We start from the raw sequence: 9570 nt of genomic DNA, 5'->3' as shown, positions 1-9570 counted from the left end.
TTTTTTAATATTAATAAAAATAATTCGTATTGAAAAAAACACCTGTTTTATCATCTTTTTGAAAGGGGTCATTTTAAAAAATAAAAAATAAATATTTTAAAGCGAAAGAACTCAAACAATCCATAAATTATCTTAAAGATATTCGTATTTACTTCCACACTTAAAAGGAACTAATTGTTTATCTTTTCTTTTTTTTCTTTTTTTCTTTGCGACTTGTACGTACAAATGAAATCGACTTTTTTGTATCACATTGGGCCCTATGAATAAAAACTAAGCGATTGATTTTTCTTAAAATTTGAGACCTTTTACGTAAATTTATTTGAATAAATCAAACAAAAAGTTTGAAATCTTAAGAAAGAGCAACTGCTTAGTTTTTTCTATTCATAAGGCCCATTCACTGAAATCTTCTTCCGAATTGTCCTCACTATCGCTTCCATTCAACGATATTTATTCCAACCATTTTAGAACTTTTTCTTCATAGGTACTCCTCTCCAAAAAAAAAAAAAAAAAATGTAGTTCAAAAGAGAAAATAGTCAACCAACATGTTAAAAACTGAAATAAGTACAGCAAACAAAATTACCTTTACTACTAAGAGACTGGAACTCAGCCGCGCAAGGCCACTGTATAATGTGCGCCTGCTAACAACCTCGTACAGTGCTAAACTGTTCCTGAAATATCGCGAGAAAACCGAATTCGTTCCGCCTCACAGGCGAACGTTAGTGCTCTAGGGTTAACCGATATGCTGTCAGAAGTTTGGGGCATTCAATACAGTGAAAAAACCTGCCAAGGAGGCCAAAAGTCAAGCACCGATTGATCTGTGCAGCCATGCGCACCTGCCCAACGAAAGCACTGTAATCGCATACCACTACTAATTGAAAATGAGGCTTGCTGAAGCGATTTGTGTCTCAGCCGGGACCTTCAAGGGCTGTAGATAGTTTTAAAAGCAATCTGCGAGGACCCTCACAGACAAAATGCTACCGAATGGTATAATTTGTAAAGAGTAACTAAGTTTTGTTGTTGGTGTTTCTGAAAACGTAGGAGTACAAAAACTATGTACATAACAAATAAATATATTCATGAGCAATGTGTATTTCTAAAATATTTGAATAATTAAATCTTCAGTTTAAACCTATTTTGGTACTTTTTTTGCATTTTGGTACGAGTTTTGGTACACAAAAAAATATGTAAATGACAACCGTGCTTCTGCTGCGTGTACCCTTGAGTTAGAGAATAGGGATGGGTAGTAAGGGGTTGAAATTGCCTAACCATTCGATTTTCGATTCGAAATTAGGTGTTGCAAATTCGATTTGATCCGAATTTTTTCGTATTTTCAACTTTTTTTCTGAAAATTTAAAATTTTGTTTGTAATAATTATAACTCAAATTGAAAAAGAGATTCATTTAAACATGCATTAATGTGATTAATTATCCGTATCGCTCTTCTAAGCTTCAAAACCAAATATAAATCTTATATATAAATAGGCAAACTTGTTTTCTTTACACCCCTTTTACGGCTAAACTAATTTCTAATGTATAAAGAAGTACATATATACATATCATCAGAAGGGTCTTTTGATGCCTTAGTATAAAGCGAAAAAATTAATTCAAAATAGACATGCCTTCTAAATGTATGCTTTAAAATGCTCAACTCGCCTTATCTCCCTAAACTAACCACACAATAACTCCCCTCCACACACCTCACCCTAACTCACCTAATTTTATTTCAACTCAGCACCTAATTTGATAGCATATTCGATGTTCGGAAAACATCTGATTTCCACATTTCATCTATAACTCGGAGCTAGTTAATGGCGACTACAGGGATGTTTTATAACTAATTTTCAAGATTTTATATCTATATACATATATGTTCCAAATACATAAATACTACCTCGCCTAAAGTGTTATTGTTCTTAAGAACACTAAACAACGGCCTATGTTTTTATTCATACGAACGAAAATTCAGCCAATTGAGCCTGCTGGTGTTTTAAAAGTCACGCTAAATTTGCATATCAACAACAAAAATGCTTTTTATTCATTTAGTTAAGTAGCTTTTAACGCATTTCGCAGTAAACATTAAAGTATAATCAGCGCTAATAACTTAAAATCCTTCTTGACAGTGAATAATTAGTATATTTCATCACCGAAAAGGAGTTTTTTTTAGAAAAAAGATGTAAAGGATTTAAATACCTTGTAAATGATCTAATGCTACGCACCTTCTCCTAATTTTAGTTCATATGTGAATATAAAAAATTAAAAGCGATAGAGTGTGTAAGGGATTGATGAGTAATCTTTAGGTCATTGTGCTCATTAGTGAGGGACGATTGTTGCTTATGACAACTCTTTGAGTTTAAAGATTAAAATCGATGAAGTTTAAAAAACAATTAAAATTTCATATGTAGTTTAATTATATGTTGCATTATTAATAAAATATTTATACACCCGTAGAAGGATTATAAGTGCTTTGAAATTATATATCTTTCGTTTTAAATCCGTGACTTAGCTCACGTAGCCTTAGTCGATATTACATAGTAGTAGGTATATAAGTACAAATTTTTTTTTAGCATTTTCTGAATGAATTCATAAATGCTTACTCCGAATGCGTTTGAGATATAAGATCTTATTAAAATTTTAATGTTTTATTAAAATCAGTAAATTTGCTCACCTTAATGTAACTGACGAACACTTATTTACTAATATTAATTGTGAAGGACACAAATAAGCTTATGCGTTAAAAAATCTCGGAAATAAATGATTTGGATGATTGCTAATCGTTTAATACTTTTTTTAATTATAAAATTGNTAAATTTGCTCACCTTAATGTAACTGACGAACACTTATTTACTAATATTAGTTGTGAAGGACACAAATAAGCTTATGCGTTAAAAAATCTCGGAAATAAATGATTTGGATGATTGCTAATCGTTTAATACTTTTTTAATTATAAAATTTCCCAAAGTTTGTAGCTGAGAAAATTAGAGTAATATATTTACACTTCTCAAAGTTTGCCTCAACCGCGTCTTATCACCAGCGTACCGAAAGTAAATTCAAATTAATCAACAGTTTGGCTAGTGACCAGTAGATGGGTAAAAAGTTAATTTAGGTGCACGGAGTAAGGGTGGCATAAAATTAACAGCCAAGATTTTTCATAAATCGGTCTAATGTGGTGAGATATTTAAAACCCTTTTTAAATTTATATTTCTTTTGTGCGAGTTTTGTGTTGCTTAAGATGGTTGAAAAGAAATGTACGCTTGGCAATGAGTGGATTTAGGAAAGTACAATTTTGGACTTTTGAAAGTAAATACTAATGTAGGGGTTGAAATTCGGTTATCCAAATTGATATGATTTTTAAACTTTGTGTAATTTTGCGGAAAAATTAGCCCCAAGCAAGTTGGTTACTGCAGAAAAATAAATACTCAGTTTTCTATTGTTGATTCACTTTGTCTGAATAGCGGTTTTCAACATTTTTTTGTTTAGACAAAAATAATAGGCATATACTTGCGACTCTGTTCGCGGGAATAATAGTATGAATTCACACTTATGTTTCGCTTGATCTGCAGTGAAGGGAAGAATGCAGGACAAAGGGTTCAAGTGCTGATCCTCATGTTAATTTCTGAGGATATTGTCTATACGAAACAATTTCTGGATGGAAAAAGAATGAAATAACTGCACACATAACACTGCAAAGAAAATCTCAAGTTTTTAAATGACTCAAAAAGCGACGAACGACGTAATTTTAAATTTGGTCGTAAATTACTGATTTGTATTCCATTTTTCCAGATCAGATAATTTTCCCAAAATATTTTCATTATTATTTATAAAAAATAAAGAAGGTTTAGAAAGATTTTTAAATCTTTTGCTACTTTATTTTTTATGAATAATGCCGAATTTCCACGAGACATTGAAATGACAAAAAATTGGAGGCACTTTAAAAATGCCATGTGGAAATGAATTTAATGATTATTTATTTAACGTTATGACACGAATATTTTTAATGCCTTAATTTTTCATTATAAGTTTTGTCATATAATGCCTAGTGGAAATCCAGTATAAAGCTATTAACTTTAACAAGGAAAAAATTAACAAAAAACAAGTAAGAAAGTCTAAGTTCGGGCGGAGCCGAACATTAAATACCCGGCGCAAGTATTAAATATATGTTTTTTCACCTTTCCGAAACCTTGCGCTAGATGGTAAGCCGGGGTGTATCAATTTTGAGTAAATTAGCGTCCTTCAATTTCGAAATATTGAAGTTTCAAGCATTTCTGAAATTTACCGTTCAATATTTACTGATTTATCGAAGATTTTGTATTTCTCTCCGTTATATGGGATGTGGGCGTGGTTATTGTCCGATTTTAAAAAGTTTCTGCGATTTTTTATGCTGTACCAAGGCCAACAACTGTGCCAAGTTTGGAAGAAATTGGTGCAGCGGTTACCAAGATATACACATGTAACCATAAGTGGGCGTGGCTACGCCCATTTTCCAAAAATTTATAATATTCTTATTTTTCGTCTAAAAATTATTGTAAATATCAATTTTGAGTAAATTATCTTCAGTAGTTACTAAAATATCGCAGTTTTCGTATTTCTGGAAATTACCGTTATATGGGAAGTGGGCGTGGTTAAAGTCCGATTTCGCCCATTTTCAATACCAACCTACCTTGGATTAAGGGAAACCTACATACCAAATTTCGTTGAGATATCTCAATTTTTGCTCGAGTTATCGTGTACACGGACAGACGGACAGACGGACAGACGGACAGACGGACGGACAGACAGACATGGCTTAATCGATTTCTTTTTTCATCCTGATCATTTATGTATACATTTGTCTATATCTATCTCGATTCGTTTTGGCTGTTACAAACAACCGTTATGTGAACAAAATTAATATACCCTTGTGCACAAGTGCGCTCGGGTATAACAAATATTTTGTATTAAGGCCTGTTCGTTTGCTAAGAAATCAAGCTACTAGCTAAGCAAATCGATGGATAAATAAACAAGTTTGAATGGTTTTGTATTAAGGCCTGTTCTGGAAAATGTGCAATAATGTGTTGTATGAATAGGACATGGAAATAATATTACTTATATGCCACGTCGTATGTACATGGCCGACCCGTACATGGCGTATGAGTAACATTTTCTCTGTTAAAGTTTGAATTTTATTTCATTCCCAGTGCATATCTTAGGAAAATGGCCTTATCTGAAAACACGATATACATATCGGTAATCTACCACCCAAAATTAAGTTTACGTGCCTCGGCATTTTTTTGTGTCATTTTAGCGTCCTTATAATGTAATAGGGTTTCAAAAGTATTTAGAAAATACGTTAAATATTCATACTTAAAAAATCGCTATCTATGTTGGGCATATTTTTACATACATCTTAATAAATCTCAATAATTATGGACTACACCAAGCATTTGGTGTTGTTCTGAAGGTGGTATGACGTCTAAAAATTGCTTCCTTTCATTTGTTACAACTAGCGGAGTGCAATTAAAATAATATTCTGCGACATCTTTCAAAGGATTCGTAGGCACTCTAAAATGATCCCTTACATACTCGTTCTAGGAAACCCTAGAGATGCTTTCGCCTAGCATGCAAAACATGAGAAATAGGCAATATTCGCCAATGGCAACATATTGGCGACTTGCCGATTTATTGCCGTGGGGAGAAATCGGCAACATAATTTTATTCCGATTATTTTAGGAATATGATATCATTATTACTCTCAAACTGATGAATCTTGTGTCGACAGGATTCTCCAAAGCATCGAATTTATGCCAAAGATAGGAGTGAAAAAATAGGAAGCGCCATAGCGGGGGAAATAATTAATTTCATTTTTAAGTCCCAGTTTTGTAGAAAAAAACTGAGTGAAGTATTAAAAAGAATAAAATATCATCTGTAGCAATAATAAAGTGATATGAAAACGACTCATTCAGGTCATAAAAAACCACTCGCCCAGTTGCCTTCAGCGGACGTTTTAGAGCAACTGGTTATAAGAAATCGAAAAATTTTTTGGTGGGTGATGACCAGAAGTGGGCACTACCACAAACAAGCGTTCGCTAGAAGTGAGAATGTGTTTTAGTGTGCCTAATTCATTTTGCATGCTGCACAGATCTCATCGTTACTCTCTTGCCTGTATACGTAAACGCGATATTTACGCTCTTTGAGCGTGTGCTCGTTCTCTGCTAATGCCTGGTCATGACTCACATGCTTTCACTTATTGACTGCAGGTTGAATACTCATCGGATGGTAATACAAAATCACCGCACGATTTGCCAGTTTTGAACTGAACTCATTCTATGAATACTCCCTATAAGGAAATCACGTGATCCTACTTTCACATTCGATTAGTTGAATCAGAAGTTAAACAAAACTTGTCAGCTGATCAACTTCTTTGACTATATATGCGGTTATATATAAATTAATTATATGAACATTTGATTTTCAAAAATAGTTAATACCTTATCCCACAAGTGTTTTAATTGAACACTAAATTCGATAAGCACTCCTGAAAAACTTAAGTTTTGGATTAATAAAATTTTAATAAACATATTTAAATAAATGTTTGGTATTTTTATGTAATCTGATTACATCACAATGTAGCCGGCCATAATTAATACAGTTTCTTATATTTGATTACTTGTCCATTTATCTGCATATCTTCCAAGTAACTTGAATGTGGAACTTACTTTGGGTCCCAAATTTTGTATTTTTTGTGAAATAAAATTAATGATTTATTGTTAATATGCAAAGTAGAACAATAATTATTAATTTGCTGAACACTAACCTTCTTCTCTTTCAAACACAAAAGACTCTCGCTTCTTAAAATTTCGATTCAAAGAGCAAAATGTTAATCATAAAATTTCAAGGATTTTAGATATTCAATATGGTAGCACGAAATGCCGCAATCTGCTTAATTTCCAGGTAGTTAATATGGAGACGAAAAAGTCACATTGAAATTACCTTTTTTTGTATGATAATTGAGCCTTAGCACATATTCAAATTTTTATTTGTATGGTAGTAAAAACGAGCGACAAAGAAAATTTCTTAAAGCATTACATTTCACAATTCTTATTTTTCAAGCGACCTTCATCAGAGTTGTCCAAAGTGTCAACACACCATCTTGTCTTACAAAAGTTTCAGTCTGAGTAATTTTACAACGTAGACACCAACTGTGCGAGAAAGAAATTTAATACACTTATTAAAAAAGAAAATTTAAACTGAATATAGTAAAACTCATTGCTATTAGATTTAATTCATTTAATAGGTTTTTGATTATTTTGGTTTGATAAAAATAATTCGAACATGAAACTAAATTTAAATGACCGAACCTGCTGGTAAAATGCTATATTTATTAAATAACTTCATATTGACACGCCACTTCGCGTTAAAACTTGGTTGCATATGTATATTGGCGAAGCGAACAGCAAAATCAAATAAAAAAAAAAAACGTTTTCATATACAACGCTTTTATATATGGACTAAAAATTAGAAATGAATATTTCTCAGTCCCATAGAATTTGTTTTGATAACTTTTGATTTTGCAACTTTAGCAAAAGTTGTATAAACCATTTATGAGATTGAAAACGAAAAACGTGGAGCGCATGCAATACAAAGTATTAGATTTAATTGACAAGAGGCAAACTACATAACATAGACCTAAAATTTATACAGAGAAAGTACACATTTGAGATCGATTTTAAGCGGTCGTTATTCATATATCCACATTCATACATATATTACCCTTCATATTATTTCTGGTCCATTGCATGCGCCCCAAACTTTTCATTTTCAATCTCATAAATGGTCTATAATGACTTTTGCTAAAACTGCAAAACCAAAAGTTATCAAAACCAATTCTATGTGACTGAGAAATATTCATTTCTAATTTTTAGTCCATTTATAAAAGCTTTGTATATTAAAAGGTTTGTTTTTTATTTTATTTGTTTTCTACTTTTTAGTCTTGTCTGTATAAAATTTTGTAATATTTATTAAAATAATTCAACTTGCAGTGAAAAGAGAACAGAAGACTATGCAAGCAAAATGTTGTTTGCTCACATTTAGTATAAACATACATATGTACATACATACATATGTACATACATACATATGTACATACATACATATAGCAGTTAATTTCATTTAAAGAAATGGCATGTCGTCCATTTCCCTGCAGCGTATGTAAATAGTGCACATATTTAGGCGCCATATTTAACTTCTTCTGGCGGTTCAACATCTACATAGAGTCTTGTAATTGTATCTATTTGATATGATGCCTACAACGAGGCTGATATCTACCGGGTGGCGCCGAATGAGCTATATGGTTTAAATGGTTTGTAACTTTTTTATTTATGCGATCATTATAATTTTTTTTTTTATACTGTATATTATTTGGTAATTTTTTGCAATTAACTTTGAAAAATGATATCCTGTAAGTTATTTCCATTTTCTGCTTCGCACATACGTGCTCTTTTTCGCTTATTTTCCATAACTTTTCGCAGAATTTCGGGTGTAATGGCTATGATTTCATTTCGAATGTTGGTTTGGAGTTAGAGAATGGTTCTGGGTTTGTTAACGTACACTCCTTCTTTCAAATATCTCCACTGATGCACTGCTCTTGTATTTTCCGTAGCCCAAATCCTGCAGTTTTGCTTGTTGACATACCCATTTAACAGGAAATGGGCTTCATCGCTCATTACCAAATTGTGAATAAAGTCTGGATTTACCTCCGCTTTTTCACGTAAACGAATGGCATATTCAAGCCGATGCTGGTAGTCTGTCGCCTTCAACTCTTGCACAAGTTGAACTTTATATGGGAACAAGTCTAATGTCATCAAAATTCTCTGCAGCGACCGCCGTGATAGTCCAAGTTGTGTCGGACGCCTCCTTGTTGATGTTGATGGACTACGCTGCACGCTCTCCCATACACGTTCAATATTTTGAGCAGTGTGCACGATAGCTGTTCTTCCGGCACCAGGAAGGGTTCTTACAGACCCATGTTGACGAAAATTTCCAATCAAATGGTTTATTGCTGATGCTGTGGGTGCAACGCGCACATTAAAATGACGCCGATATGCACGCTGTGTCAACACAATAGACCGTTGGTTTAAAAAATAAAATTCAATTATTTGTGCACGTTGTTCGATCGTGTAATGATTCATAATTAAATTCCCAAGTCCTCCTCACAAATTTCTGAAAAAAAATAAAAAATAATAATTAAAAAAGTTACAAAGAATTCAAACCATATAGCTCATTCGACGCCACCCAGTAGAATTTGCTATAAATAACTTTGGTACATGGTGGTCTGGACATACAACATTGCAAGTTGAGAAAAACGTTGTAATTGAAATAAAAACGATTGTCCAGGTAGCGTGGTTGTTGGAAAATCTAGCCTCATCCATCTGCTTTCATAAAAATTCAATCGTTATAATGAATGTTATCTTTGAAAACATATTTGCCACGTTGACCTGTCGGTCCGCCCTCTGTAATTTTCACATTTGACAGAAGAATTTTCAATCAATAATCTATATACTAATATACGCTAACATAGATTTTGTCTCCGTTCGTT

This window comes from Rhagoletis zephyria, unplaced genomic scaffold, assembly GCF_001687245.7.
Source record: "Rhagoletis zephyria isolate East Lansing unplaced genomic scaffold, Rhagoletis_zephyria_1.1 Rzeph_scaffold_02251, whole genome shotgun sequence".
NCBI classification, from domain to species: domain Eukaryota; kingdom Metazoa; phylum Arthropoda; class Insecta; order Diptera; family Tephritidae; genus Rhagoletis; species Rhagoletis zephyria.
The sequence above is the reverse complement of the archived record's forward strand: the minus strand, read 5'-3'. Positions refer to the sequence as shown.